We start from the raw sequence: 15,320 nt of genomic DNA on the forward strand, positions 1-15,320 counted from the left end.
TTGCAGAGTTTCTGCTGAAACATCAGCTGTTAACCTTATGGGGATTCCCTTGTATGTTTTTTGTTGTTTTTCCCTTGCTGCTTTTAATATTTTTTCTTTGTATTTAATTTTTGATAGTTTGATTAATATGTGTCTTGGCATGTTTCTCCTTGGATTTATCCTGTATGGGACTCTCTGTGCTTCCTGGACTTGATTAACTATTTCCTTACCCATATTAGGGAAGTTTTCAACAGTAATCTCTTCAAATATTTTCTCAGTCCCTTTCTTTTTCTCTTCTTCTTCTGGGACCCCTATAATTCGAATGTTGGTGCGTTTAATATTGTCCCAGAGGTCTGTGAGCCTGTCCTCAATTCTTTTCATTCTTTTTTCTTTATTCTGCTCTGCAGTAGTTATTTCCACTATTTTATCTTCCAGGTCACCTATCCATTCTTCTATCTCAGTTATTCTGCTATTGATCCCTTGTAGAGACTTTTTAAATTCATTCGTTTATTCATTTATTCTTCATGATTGTTTGCTCTTTAGTTCTTCTAGGTCTTTGTTAAACGTTTCTTGTATTTTCTCTATTCTATTTCCAAGATTTTAGATCATCTTTACTATCATTATTCTGAGTTCTTTTTCAGGTAGACTGCCTATTTCCTCTTCATTTGTTAGGTCTGGTGGGTTTTTACCTGCTCCTTGATCTGCTGTGTGTTTCTTTGTCTTCTAATTTTGCTTAACTTACTGTGTTTGGGGTCTCCTTTTTGCAGGCTGCAGGTTTGTAGTTTCTGTTGTTGTTTTTGGTATCTGTCCCCAGTGGCTAAGGTTGTTTCTGTGGGTTGTGTAGGCTTCCCGGTGGAGGGAAGATCCAGTCTCATCTGGTGGATGAGGCTGAATCTTGTCTTTCTGGTGGGCAGGTCCACGTCTGGTGGTGTGCTTTGGGGTGTCTGTGGCCTTATTATGATTTTAGGCAGCCTCTCTGCTAATGGGTGGGGTTGTGTTCCTGTCTTGGTAGTTGTTTGGCATAGGATGTCCAACACTGTAGCTTGCTGGTCATTGAGTGGACCTGGATCTTGGCGTTGAGATGGAGATCTCTGGGAGATTTTCACCATTTGATATTACTTCAAGCTGGGAGGTCTCTGGTGGACCAGTGTCCTGAACTTGGCTCTCCCACCTCAGAGGCACAGCCCTGATGCCTGGCTGGAGCACCAAGAGCCTGTCATCCACACGGCTCAGAATAAAAGGGAGAGAAAAAGAAAGAAAGGAAGAAAGGAAGGAAGGAAGGAAGGAAGGAAGGAAGGATGGAAGGAAGGAAGAAAGAAAGAAAGAAAGAAAGAAAGAAAGAAAGAAAGAAAGAAAGAAGGAAAGAAAGAATTAAATTAAATTTAAAAGTTATTAAAAACAAAAAAATTTTTTAAAGCAATTAAAAAAAAGAAAGAAAGAACAACCAAACCAAAAAAAAAAAATCCACCAATGATAACAAGCGCTGAAAACAATACTAAAAAAAGAAAAAAAAAAACCAGATAGAACCCTAGGACAAATGGTAAAAGCAAAGCTATACAGACAAAAATCACACACCAAAGGATACACATACACACTCACAAAAAGAGAAAAAGGGAAATATATAAAAATATATCATTGCTCCAAAAGTCCACCTCCTCAATTTGGTATGAGTCATAGTCTATTCAGGTATTCCACAGATGCAGGATGCAGCAAGTTGACTGTGGAGATTTAATCTGCTGCTCCTGAGGCTGCTAGGAGAGATTTCCCTTTCTCTTCTTTGTTCTCACAGCTCCCGGGGTTCAGCTTTGGATTTGGACCTGCCTCTTCGTGTAGGTCGCCTGAGAGCATCTGTCCTTCACTCAGACAGGACGGGGTTAAAGGAGCAGCTGATTAGGGGGCTCTGGCTCACTCAGTCTGGGGGAAGGGAGGGGTATGGAGTGCAGGGTGAGCCTGTGGCGGCAGAGGCCGGCATGACGTTGCAACAGCCTGAGGCACGCCGCGTGCTCTCCCGGGAAAGTTGTCCCTGGATAACAGGACCCCGGCAGTGGCGGGCTTCACAGGCTCCCAGGAGGGGAGGTGTGGATAGTGACTTGTGCTTGCATACAGGCTTCTTGGTGGCTGCAGCAGCAGCCTAAGCATCTCATGCCTGTCTCTGGGGTCCATGCTGATAGCCATGGCTCGCGCCCATCTCTGGAGCTCCTTTAAGCGGTTCTCTTAATCCCCTCTCCTCACGCACCAGGAATCAAACAGGCAAAAAAAGTCTCTTGCCTGTTCAGCAGGTCCAGACTTTTTCCTGGACTCCCTCCCAGCTAGCTGGGGTGCACTAGCCCCCTTCAGCCTGTGTTCATGCAGCCAACTCCAGTCCTCTTCCTGGGATGTGACCTCTGAAGCCCAAGCCTCAGCTCCGGGCCCGCACCTGTCCCAGCGGGTGAGCAGACAAGCCTCTCAGGCTGGTGAGTGCTGGTTGGCACCGACCCTCTGTGTGGGAATCTCTCTGCTTTGCCCTCCGCACCCATTGCTGCGCTCTCCTCCATGGCTCCGAAGCTTCCCCCCTCTACCATCTGCACACTCTGCCCACGAAGAGGCTTCCTAGTGTGTGGAAACCTTTCCTCCTTCACGGCTCCCTCCCACTAGTGCAGGTTCCATCCCTATTCTCCTGTCTCTGTTTTTTCTTTTTCCTTTTGCCCTACCCAGGTACGTGGGGAGTTTCTTGCCTTTTGGGAGGTCTGAGGTCTTCTACCAGCGTTCAGTAGGTGTTCTGCAGGAGTTGTTCCACATGTAGATGTATTTCTGATGTATTTGTGGGGAGGAAAGTGATCTCCACGTCTTACTCTTCCGCAATCCTGAAGCTCCTCCCATTCCTTTGTTTTTGAATTTTCTATTATTTTTTTATACAGCAGGTTCTTATTAGTCATCAATTTTACCCACATCAGTGTATACATGTCAAACCCAATCAAACAATTCGTCACACCAACCACCCATCACTTTCTCCCCTTGGTGTCCATATGTTTGTTCTCTACATCAGTGTCTATATTTCTGCCCAGCAAACCAGTTCATCTGTACCATTTTTCTAGGTTCCACATATATGTGTTAATATATGATATTTGTTTTTCTCTTTCTGACTTACTTCACTCTGTATGAAAGTCTCTAGATCCACCCACATCTCTACAAATACCAATTCCATTCCTTTTGATGGCTGAGTAATATTCCATTGTATATATGTACCACATCTTCTTTATCCATTCCTCTGTCGATGGGCATTTAGGTTGCTTCCACGACCTGGCTATTGTAAATAGAGCTGCAATGAACATTGTGGTACATGTGTCTTTTTGAATTATGATTTTCTCTGGGTATATACCCAGTACTGGGATTGCTGGGTCATATTATAATTCTATTTTTAATTTTCTAAGGAACCTCCATATTGTTCTTCATAGTGCCTGTATCAGTTTACATTCCCACCAACAGTGCAAGAGGGTTCCCTTTTCTCCACACCCTCTCCAGCATTTGTTGTTTGTAGATTTTCTGATGATGCCCATTCTAACTGGTGTGAGGTGATACCTCACTGTAGTTTTGATTTGCATTTCTCTAATAATTAGTGATGTTGACGTTGATGTTTTCATGTGCTTCTCGGCCATCTGTATGTCTTCTTTGGAGAAATGTCTATTTGCGTCTTCTGCCTATTTTTTGATTGGGTTGCTTGTTTTTTTTTAATATTGAGGTGCATGAGCTGTTTATATATTTTGGAGATTAATCCTTTGTCCATTGATTCGTTTGCAAATATTTTCTCCCATCCTGAGGGTTGTTCTTTCATCTTATTCATAGTTTCCTTTGCTTTGCAAAAGCTTTTAAGTTTCATTATGTCCCACTTATTTATTTTTGTTTTTATTTCCATTACTCTAGGAGGTGGATCAAAAAAGATCTTGCTGTGATGTATGTCAGAGTGTTCTGCCTATGTTCTCCTCTAAGAGTTTTAGAGTGTCTAGTCTTACATTTAGGTTTCTAATCCATTTTGAGTTTCTTTTTGTGTATGGTGTTAGGGAGTGTTCTAATTTCATTCTTTCACATGTAGCTGTCCAGTGTTCCCAGCACCACTTGTTGAAGAGACTGTCTTTTCTCCATTTTATATTCTTGCCTCCTTTCTCATAGATTAGTTGACCAAGGTGTGTCATTTTATCTCAGGGTTTTCTATCCTGTTGCATTGATCTATATTTCTGTTTTTGTGCCAGTACCATATTGTCTTGATTACTGTAGCTTTGTATTATAGTCTGAAGTCAGGGAGTCTGATTTCCTCCAGCTATTTTTTTTCCCTCAAGACTGCTTTGGCTATTCGGGGTCTTTTGTGTCTCCATACAAATTTTAAGATTTTTTGTTCTAGTACTGTAAAAAATGCCACTGGTAATTTGATAGGGATTGCATTGAATCTGTAGATTGCTTTGGGTAGTATAGTCATTTTCACAATGTTGATTTTTCCAATCCAAGAACATGGTATATCTCTCCATCTGTTGGTGTCATCTTTGATTTTTTCATCAGTGTCTTACAGTTTTCTGAGTACAGGTCTTTTACCTCCTTAGGTAGGTTTATTCCTAGGTATCTTACTCTTTTTGTTGCAATGGTGAATGGGATTGTTTCCTTAATTTCTCTTTCTGATCTTTCATTGTTAGTGTATAGGAATGCAAGAGATTTCTGTGCATTAATTTTGTATCCTGCTACTTTACCAAATTCATTTATTAGCTCTAGTAGTTTCCTGGTGGCATCTTTACGATTCTCTATGTATAGTATCATGTCATCTGCAAACAGTGACAGTTTTACTTCTTCTTTTCCAATTTGTATTCCTTTTATTTCTTTTTGTCCTCTGCTGGCCGTGGCTAGGACTTCCAAAACTATGTTGACTAATAGTGGTGAGAGTGGACATCGTTGTCTTGTTCCTGATCTTAGAGGAAATGCTTTCAGGTTTTCACCACTGAGAATGATGTTTGCTGTGGGTTTGTCATATATGGCCTTTATTATGTTTATTATATAGGTTCCCTCTATGCCCACTTTCTGGAGAGTTTTTATCATAAATGGTGTTGAATTTTGTCAAAAGCTTTTTCTGCATCTATTGAGATGATTATATGGTTTTTCTCCTTCAGTTTGTTAATATGGTGTATCACGTTGATTGATTTGCATATATGGAAGAATCCTTACATCTCTGGGATAAATCCTACTTGATCATGGTGTATGACTGTTTTTGGATTCTCTTTGTTAGTATTTTGTTGAGGATTTTTCCATCTATGTTCATTAGTGATATTGGCCTGTAGTTTTCTTTTTTGTAGTATCTTTGTCTGGTTTTGGTATCAGGGTGATGGTGGCCTCGTAGAACGAGTTTGGGAGTGTTCCTCCCTCTGCAATTTTTTGGAAGAGTTTGAGAAGGATGGGTGTTAGCTCTTCTCTAAACGTTTGATAAAATTCACGTGTGAAGCCATCTAGTCCTGGACTTTTGTTTTTTGGAAGATTTTCAATTTCACTACTTGTGATTGGTCTGTTCATATTTTCTATTTCTTCCTGGTTCAGTCTTGGAAGTTCATACCTTTCTAAGAATTTGTCCATTTTTTCCAGGTTGTCCATTTTATTGGCATAGAGTTACTTGTAGTAGTCTCTTAAGATGCTTTGTATTTCTGTGGTGTCCGTTGTAACTTCTCCTTTTTCATTTCTAATTTTATTGATTTGAGTCCTCTTCCTCTTTTTCCTGATGAGTCTGGCTAAAGGTTTATCAATTTGTTTGTACTCTCAAAGACCCAGCTTTTAGTTTTATTGATCTTTGCTATTGTTTTCTTTGTTTCTATTTCATTTATTTCTGCTCTGATCTTTATGATTTCTTTCCTTCTACTAACTTTGTGTTTTGTTTTTTCTCTAGTTCCTTTAGGTGTAAGGTTAGATTGTTTGAGATTTTTCTTGTTTTTTGAGGTAAGCTTGGTATAAACTTCCCTCTTAGAACTGCTTTTGCTGCATCCCATAGGTTTTAGATGGTTGTGGTTTTGTTGTAATTTGTCTCTAGGTATTTTTTTATTTTCCTTGTGATTTCTTCAATGATCTCTTGGTTATTTAGTAATGTATTGTTTAGCCTCCATGTGTTTGTGTTTTTACATTTTTTTCCCCCTGTAACTGATATCTACTCTCACAGCATTGTGGTCTGAAAAGATGCATGATATGATTTCAATTTTCTTATGTTTACTGAGGCTTGATTTGTGACCCAAGATGTGATCTATCCTGGAGAATGTTCTGTGTGCACTTGAGAAGAAAGTGTAATCTGCTGTTTTTGGATGGAATGTCCTATAAACATCAATTAAATCTATCTGGTGTATTGTGTCGCTTAAAGCTTGTGTTTCCTTATTAATTTTCTGTCTGGATGATCTGTCCATTGGTGTAAATGAGGTATTAATTTCCCCCACTATTACTGTGTTACTGTCAGTTTCCTCTTTTATAGCTGTTAGCAGTTGCCTTATGTATTGAGGTGCTCCTATATTGGGTGCATATATATTTATAATTGCTATATCTTCTTCTTGGATTGATCCCTTGATCATTATGTAGAGTCCTTCCTTGTCTCTTATAACATTCTTTATTTTAAAGTCTATTTTATCTGATATGAGTATTGCTACTCCAGCTTTCCTCTGATTTCCATTTGCATGGAATATCTTTTTCCATCCCCTCACTTTCAGTCTGTATGTGTCCCCAGGTCTGAAGTGGATCTGTTGTAGACAGCATATATATGGGTCTTGTGTTTGTATCCATTCAGCGATCCTGTGTCTTTTGGTTGGAACATTTAATCCATTCACGTTTAAGGCAATTATCAATATGTATGATCCTATTACCATTCTCTTAATTGTTATTGGTTTGTTTTTGTAGGTCCTTTTCTTCTCTTGTTTTTCCCACTTAGAGAAGTTCCTTTAGCATTTGTTGGAGAGCTGGTTTGGTGGTGCTGAATTCTCTTAGCTTTTGCTTGTCTGTAAAGCTTTTGATTTCTCCATCAAATATGAATGAGATCCTTGCCTGGCAGAGTAACCTTGGTTTAGGTTCTTCCCTTTCATCACTTTAAATATATCGTGCCATTCCCTTCTGGCTTTTAGAGTTTCTGCTGAGAAATCAGCTGTTAACCTTATGGAAGCTCCCTTGTATGTTATTTGTTGTTTTTCCCTTGTTGCTTTCAATAATTTTTCTTTGTCTTTAATTTCTGTCAATTTGATTACTATGTGTCTCAGTGTGTTTCTCTTTGGGTTTATCCTGCCTGGGACTCACTGCACTTCCTGGACTTGGGTGGCTCTTTCCTTTCCCATGTAAGGCAAGTTTTTGACTATAATCTCTTCAAATATTTTCTTGGGTCCTTTCCCTCTCTCTTCTCCTTCTCAGACCCCTATAATGCAAATGTTGTTGCGTTTAATGTTGTCCCAGAGGTCTCTTAGCCTGTCTTCAATTCTTTTCATTCTCTTTTCTTTATTCTTTTCCATGGCAGTGAATTCCACCATTCAGTCTTCCAGATCACTTATCCATTCTTCTGCCTCATTTATTCTGCTATTGATTCCTTCTAGTGTATTTTTCAATTCAGTTATTGTATTGTTCATCTCTGTTTGTTTGTTCTTTAATTCTTCTAGGTGTTTGTCCTTTTTTTCTTTTTATGGCTGAGTAATATTCCATTGTATATATGTGCCACATTTTCTTTATTCATTCATGTGTCGATGGACACTTAGGTTACTTCCATTTCCTGGCTACTGTACATAGTGCTGCAATGAATACTGTGCTACATGACTCTTTTTGAATTATATGCCCAGGGTTTTCTCAGGGTATATGCCCAGTAGTGGGATTGCTGGGTCATATGGTAGTTCTATTTGTAGTTTTTTAAGGAACCTCCATACTGTTTTCCATAGTGACTGTATCAATTTAACATTCCCACCAACAGTGCAAGAGGGTTCCCTTTTCTCCACACCCTCTCCAGCATTTATTGTTTGTAGATTTTTTGATGATGGCCATTCTGACTGGTGTGAGGTGATACCTCATTGTATTTTTGATTTGCATTTCTCTAATGATTAGTTATGTTGAGCGTCCTTTCATGTGTTTGTTGGCCATCTGTGTATCTTCTTTGGAGAAATGTCTATTTAAGTCTTCTCCCTATTTTTGGATTGGGCTGTTTATTTTTTTGATATTGAGCTGCTTGTAAATTCTGGAGATAAGTTTTTATTCTTTAATTATTCTAGGTCTTTGTTAAACATTTCTTGCATCTTCTCGATCTTTGCCTTCATTCTTTTTCTGAGGCCCTGGATCATCTTCACTCTCATTATTTTGAGTTCTTTTTCTGGAAGGTTGCCTATCTCCACTTCAGTTAGTTGTTTTTCTGGGGTTTTATCTTGTTCCTTCATCTGGTACATAGTCCTCTGGCTTTTCATTTTGTCTCTCTTTCTGTGAATGTGGTTTTCACTCCACAGGCTGCAGCACTGACCCTACACTGATTTTTAAAATGGAGTTGTAACACTGCATTTTTTTTTTTCACTTTCTGTGAGTAAAGAAGATGCTTCACAGAGCTGGTCATATGAGTAATGCCACTAGTACGTATTCTAAACAAATGTTTTTCAAATTTTAATGTGCAAATGAATTACGTGGGGTTCTTATTAAAGTGTAAGTGTTGATTTGCGGGTCAGGAGGGCCATACAATTTTGCTTTTGTACAAATTTCCAGGTGAAGTGAAGTTATTGGTTCTACAACTGATCCATACTTAGAGTAGAAAGGTTCTAGCCTACACCTCCATACCAGTTTGACTGACATCTATAGCTCTCGATACACTCACTGGTATATCAAGCAACTAGCCAACCAGAGGAAGCAACTGGCATAAATCATTAAATACAGCTAAAATAAATTGATTGGCCACCCTTCAATCATTTTAGTCTAAAAAATACAATTACTAAGTAAAGAGAAGAATCTCCAGGATAGTTTTATAAAAACCACACATATGTGCACTCTCTCCCTTTCCCCCTTCTCTCTTTCACACACACACACACATACACACGCACACACCTTATCAGTTCTGTTTCTATGGAGAACCCTAATACACCTGTGTATGAAAAACTGAGCTTTACTATGGTCTTGACACTTCTAACCACTGGGATTCTTAATTCTTTCCTTAGGTTTAGCCTTTAAACATACCCCAGAGACAGTGTCTCAGTGCAGAAATTATGAATAAGCTTTAAGCCAGGGACTCACTGGATCACCACATAATCAACTTGATTGGGTCTTGAATGTCAAGTCCCTAGACTCTTGGACTGTTTCCAGAGGATCAAGTGCCTGTAAGCCCCACCCTCTTTCATGGACTGGCATTCCTGCCCTTGAGGGCCAGTCTTACATGACTAAAGGCAGCTGATAGATTCCTGTGCCTACTGCTCAAGCTTTTGTGTTTTATCCTGATCTTGGACTCATTTTCAACCTTTGACTAGTGGTGTTTGCATACTGCTTGTCCTTTGTCCTCCTAGACTGATCTTCCAGATGTGAAACAAGCTGAGATCAGTTACCAAATCCTGGCATAACCATATTGTTTGGCAGCTGGGTTTTGTCAAACTTTCTCTCTCTTTATCTGTGTTCTAGCCAACCCACAACTATCCAAACCCTACTCCTGACTGAGACAAACACACCAAATGTGCCATCTGGCCCCTGACTATTCTCCAGCTTCCTTTACTGCTAATTCTCTCACCTGCACCCCAAACCTACCCCAACCCACAAACACACCCTGCACTGTAGCCCCCCATGAGTCTAACTAGTTTCTGTACATCCTGGGTCCTTTCACCATTGCCTGCCTCTCTGAACAGGCTCTTCTCTGGCTGGAGTAAACTGCTTTCACTGAGCCTTGAAGAATCTGCACAAACACTGCCACCCTCAGGTCATCAGTGACCCTCGTAGTTGCCACAGTATTCTTTCCTCCACCATTTTGTTTATATCTCTTTAGAGGGTGTACTCTGCAATCGTAGTATTATCTGTTGTGTGTTGCTTTCTCCAGTAAACTGTGACTCCCTTGAGGGAAAAAACTAATTCTGTCTTACTTTTGTGATCCATGGGACTACTACAGAACTCATCACTGGAGGAGCTTAATTCTCTTTTGGTCCAATTATTGATTAACAATTCTGGGCAGAGAATGTCTTGTAGTCTATCAATAACCATCAACCTGGAATAAATCATGTGACATTAAATTAAATTATTAAATTATTTTTCCTTCCAGGTATCAATTTTTTAGTATAAACTGGCTGTACATCAAAACTCAACTGAATTATAAATGCAGATGTAGAGGATAAATGCTTTATCCTCAATTCATCCTGAGTGCCAGTAAAAGCAACTACTGGAAAGAAAATATCCAATAAGCTTATCTCCAATCTCAAACCTAAAGTTCCATTGATCTAAGTAAGGATGAGGAATAACTAGAAAGCCATAAAATCCATAGAAGCTATACTGTACTATTTAGCAATTTCTTACATTCTTTATTCTTCCCTAGATGCACTGTCTTGTTTTCTCAACTAAATTTTAGGCTGCAACCTTTCTTCTAAGGTGCAAATTTTACTTGTAAGTTTTGGTTTCAGAACTGGCCTGTTCCTCAAGCAACAGAAGCCATTGCTTAAGTGTCCTCTCTCCCCACCAAGCACCTCACAGAGGAGCCACTTACCACACATGATGCCTTCCCTAATATTTTTTCATCGACAAACTAACAAAGCAAAATCTGTATTAAGTTGCATAGCCATGAGAAATCATAATTCTCTCACTGCATCTTTATTTTAACAACAAAATGATCAAGTGTGGATTTTGCTGTTGCTGAGAAAGCTGTCCAGGAAACTATGGATAAAATTTTCCAATTCAGAGCAAACTGTCTGCTTTTCCAGAAAGTGGAGGCTCAACCAGAGACAGTAAAGTTCATGACCTTAGCAGATAAAGTTTAGTCAGATCCATTAAGGCTGGGTCCTTTATGCTAACGGACCCTCATAATCGGCTGACAATAAGATTTGGGGATTTTATAATCCCTCAACTCTTCTTTGATGTCATACAAAATACTACAGATGATTCCTCCCAGTGAACCACATTGCCCATATCCATACATTTGTGTAGTCTCCTCTTCTGCAATCTGGGCTGGCCTGTGCCTTGCTTAATAGAATGTGGGTAAATGTGGAAGAAGTTATGCTGACTTCTGAAGTTTGGTCAAAAGAAAGTTTGAGCTTCTGCCTGGAGCCCTGAGCTGCCATCTAAGAAGTCTGAGCCCCCAGGACCACCATGCTGGGGACAGCATATGTAGGCACTCAGGGCCACAGTTCCAGCTAACCCAACTGTCCAGTAGTCATCCTAGTTCAGGCCCCAGACACGGGAGTGGAGAAACCACGTAAGCATCCAGCCTTGTCAAGCCTTCAGATGGCTTCAGGCTTAGCTGACAACTGGATGTGACCACAGAAGACACCTCTAAGCAAGAACGAGTCAAATCAGAACCATAAGAGATAATATCAAATCATTGTGCTACGGCACTAAGCTTTGAGGTAGTTTCTTATGTGGCAATAAATAACTAGAACACTGTAACCAGGGGGAAGTAGACGAGTCCAGAAACAAGGCCTGATGTAAGAATTCCAAATCAACGGGCACCTGGACACATGCATGCTGAAAATAGCTTCCTCCACTAAGACCTAGGTCTTTGACCTCTCAAGAGAGAAATCATATTTGAAGATGCCTTTCATTTTGACATATTTTCCTTTTAGGATTACTTAATTTTACTGCTGCTCGTCACTTGGTAGTAAAGAATTCTACCCATTTTATCACTTGAAGCAATAAAACAGAACCCCACTGTCCCTTGAGACTGCAGAAAACAATGAGAGGACCCCCATTCCCTTCCAGGCTGTGAGTCAGAACAGTCACCCCAAGTTCTGATGGCAGCTGAGCCAGCACATGGATTTCTCCCCTTGCTTTTCCCTTCTGTAAACTAGCACAAGAAAATGACACAGGCAGGAGCATGACAGTGCCCTGGGAGGTGAAGATGCCACGTGAGGATGAGTCTGCAGAGTGGAGCTTTGTCCCTCTGCTCTACAAAGCTCATGATCACCCTTACCCAGCAGTGATTTAGCAAGTCTGCTTTCCAGGAAGTTGCCCGAGGTTAACTCACTGCAGCAGGTGCAACTGTAACAACAATTAAAGCTGAATTATATTAACAATCCTAATGGCAACCAAGTAGGTACATTTAGGGCCTCTCATGATGGAGGAGGAGAAAATTTTACATGTACAGGTGCTTATGCTACAGATCTCATTAAGTGAGTTAAAAGAGAGAGAGACCTGGGCTTCCCAGGTCACTGCTGCCTTACTTCTTGTCACTCCAGAGTACTGTTCCTGAATGCCAGCACCATGTCAAACTGGAGATAGTATGGCTCCTTTGCCATGGAATTACCACAATCAGAATGCTAACCCAGTGAGAACCTGACACAATCACCGTTTCTCTCTGTGACCTCCCTGGGCACTTTTGAATCCCCAGTTCTAAGTGCAAGGCCTGGCACACATAGGTATTTAATAAATATTTATTAGGAAGAAGACTAGAAGCAACACAGATGAGCTAGACTAGGTGAGCAGGTCAGGGAATTTATATACATGGTATTTATTATATATCTACATCTCTATCTATTACATTTCCTCTCTGGTATCACATAGGGGATCTTTTAAAGCTGAACTATTTTTATAACTATGTATGGTGATGGATGTTGAATAGACTTATTGTGATCATTTCTCAATATATACAAATACTGAGTTATTATGTTGTATGCCTGAAACTAACAGTTATATGTTAATGATACTTCAATAAAAAACTAATAATAGTAAAGCCAAACAAGACCTTAGTCGGTCCTTGACTGCCCCAATCTTGCACAAAGAACATTTTACTTCAGACGCAGTCCAAGCCAGATCCTGAGTCAATGAGAACCAGGCCTGGTGATCAATTCAGGGCCCCATCGCCACTTTGTTTGGGGCTGTAGAATTACTCTTGCTGCTCTATGTATAACAGGCTCTCACATTTCCCTAAAGATATACAGCTTTTCCCTAAACTTAGGATTTTCTAACAGTTTCTGCAATAAAGTATTTTTTCCGAATTAATTTTTATGTGAAACTCCAAAAATAAACACCTAAATGCAGGCCTAAATGTAAATGCTAGGCTACAATACAGATGGGGAGGCAAGGCAACTCAGCCTCTCTCTGACCCCTCTGAGATAATTCTGAAGAATCATAAGTAAATAAGTACCTTGAAACTGCTCATTAAATCAGGAACTGTAGCTCAGTTCTTGTCACTGAGATTCACACTCAACCTGTGACCCCAGGCCATTTGGTTGGCAAGACGTGGGGTCTGGCCAGAGTTCCAATTCAACCCTAGACCCACAACACAAGAATCCATCAGGCTGTGAATGACACCACTGCACTGTCCTCTGCTGCCAGGGCCTGTCCAACAGATCTAACCCCTTAAATGTTGATACCAGCCCGGATCAATCCTCATTTTACCACATATTTTAGACATAGCACTCATCAACCTCTACATTAATTTTCTATTTTTAGAGAACAAATTACGACAAACTTAATGGCTTAAAACAATAAATATTTATCATCTTATCACTACCATGGGTCAGGATCCAGGCATGTTTTAGCTGAGTCTTCTACCGAGAATCTCATAAAGCTGACATCAAGATGTCCCCTGGCTGCATCCTCTTTGAGAAATGGAATATTTCCTGCCATATCAGTTAACCAAGCACATTATAGTCATCAGCGATTGCAGTCCTCCAACGTGAAGCCGGTGAGCCTTGAGGAAACTCAGGAAGGAAAGAATACCTGCCGTCTACCAGCCATCAGACTGCAGCCACTCCCTAAGGTGAGCCCTGAGGAAACTCAGGATGTGAAAACACAGGATACTGGCCCCAGAGAGCTGAGGTGCAATATCAAAGGAATGATTTCAGTGAGCCCAGACTCTTGCATCTTCCCATACAGAGAAAAGCACTAAATTCCTTAACTTGAGATATCTGGTTTTCCTTTAATTAACAGTCATCTTTTGACATGCAGACTACCTGCCCTGTGTTACAAAACTTCTATATAACCTGGCTCCCCCCTCGCCTCCTAGGAGCAGTCCTCTCAGGGTTACTTGAGATGCTGCCTCCCAGGCTTGAAGTCCTAAAAATTCCCGCCGAATAAAACATAACACTCAAGTTTTAAGCTGTGAATATTTTTTTAGTCAACATCATTTAGAGGCTCAATTAAGGAAAAACCTACTTCCACGCTCCCTCAGACTCCTGGCAGAATTAATTTTCTTGTGGCTCTAGGACAGGTTCCATTATCTTGCCAGCTGTTGGCCGGGTACCACTCTCAGCTCCTACAAGCCCCTCTCAGATCTTTGCCACATAATTTCAGTGTCAAACCCCTTTCACACTTCACATCTCTTGCACTCCCTTTTCTGCTACCAGCTAGAGAAAATTCTCTGCTTTTAAAGGGTTCTTTTGATTAGGTCAGGCCCACCCAAATAATTAAACTCTTTGCCAACTGATGGGTCACTGTAATTGCATCGGGGAAATCCCTTTTTCCATGGAACATAGCATAGTCACAGGAGTAACACCAGGAGGCAGAGGTCATGGGGGCCACCCTGGAATCCTGCCTACCATACCCTCTGATACACCCACTCCACATACCCCTGGACTGTTTTCTGTATTGGTCAGGAAGATTCATTGCCGTAACAAAGAAACTTTAGAATCATAGCCTAGCACGACACAGGTTTACTTCTTTCTCACATCAGAGTCCTTCTAGGTTAGCAGGGGCTCTGCTGCACATTGTGATCTAGAAACTCAGGTTCCTTTGGTCTAGTGGCTCTGCTATTCCTTAGCGCCCAGAGTCTTTCACTGGATCTTTTGTATTCTGCTAGCAGATGAGGGAAGGGATCACATAAGGAAGATCTTTAGGGAATATATAGGCCAGGCCTGGAGGTGGCCTACGTGATTTCCACCCACATCCCATCAGCCAGAACTAGTCACTTGGTTGTCACTAATTGCAGGGATATGTATTTGGGAAATGTAGTCTACGTGCCAAGAAGAAAAGGGAAACAGTTGGTGAAGAACTAGTTTACTCTTTGCTTAACTCCCCAGTGCCTAGCATACATTCTGGACTTGACAGTCCAGATATTTACCTTTCTTTACCACAAATCCCATCCCTCCCCCGGCCTGCCCCCCCCCCAAAAAAAAAAGTAATAAACAACAACAACAAAAACAGGTTGGTTTCTGAATCGTTTCATCGAAATATGGAATTTAAAATAATGACAGTGCCAAGATATCTAGCTTCTGATTCTGATG

At 40.6% G+C, this 15,320-nt stretch overlaps 1 long non-coding RNA gene across 1 annotated transcript in view; it reads right to left on the bottom strand.

The window, feature by feature from the left end:
- The window catches only part of LOC113617520 (uncharacterized), a 96,705-nt gene that overhangs the window by 31,404 nt on the left and 49,981 nt on the right, over nucleotides 1-15,320 (bottom strand). The window lies entirely within an intron of this gene.

This window comes from Aethalodelphis obliquidens, unplaced genomic scaffold (assembly GCF_003676395.1).
Source record: "Aethalodelphis obliquidens isolate GAN/ISIS:26980383/991018 unplaced genomic scaffold, ASM367639v1 scaffold4, whole genome shotgun sequence".
Classification (NCBI taxonomy): domain Eukaryota; kingdom Metazoa; phylum Chordata; class Mammalia; order Artiodactyla; family Delphinidae; genus Aethalodelphis; species Aethalodelphis obliquidens.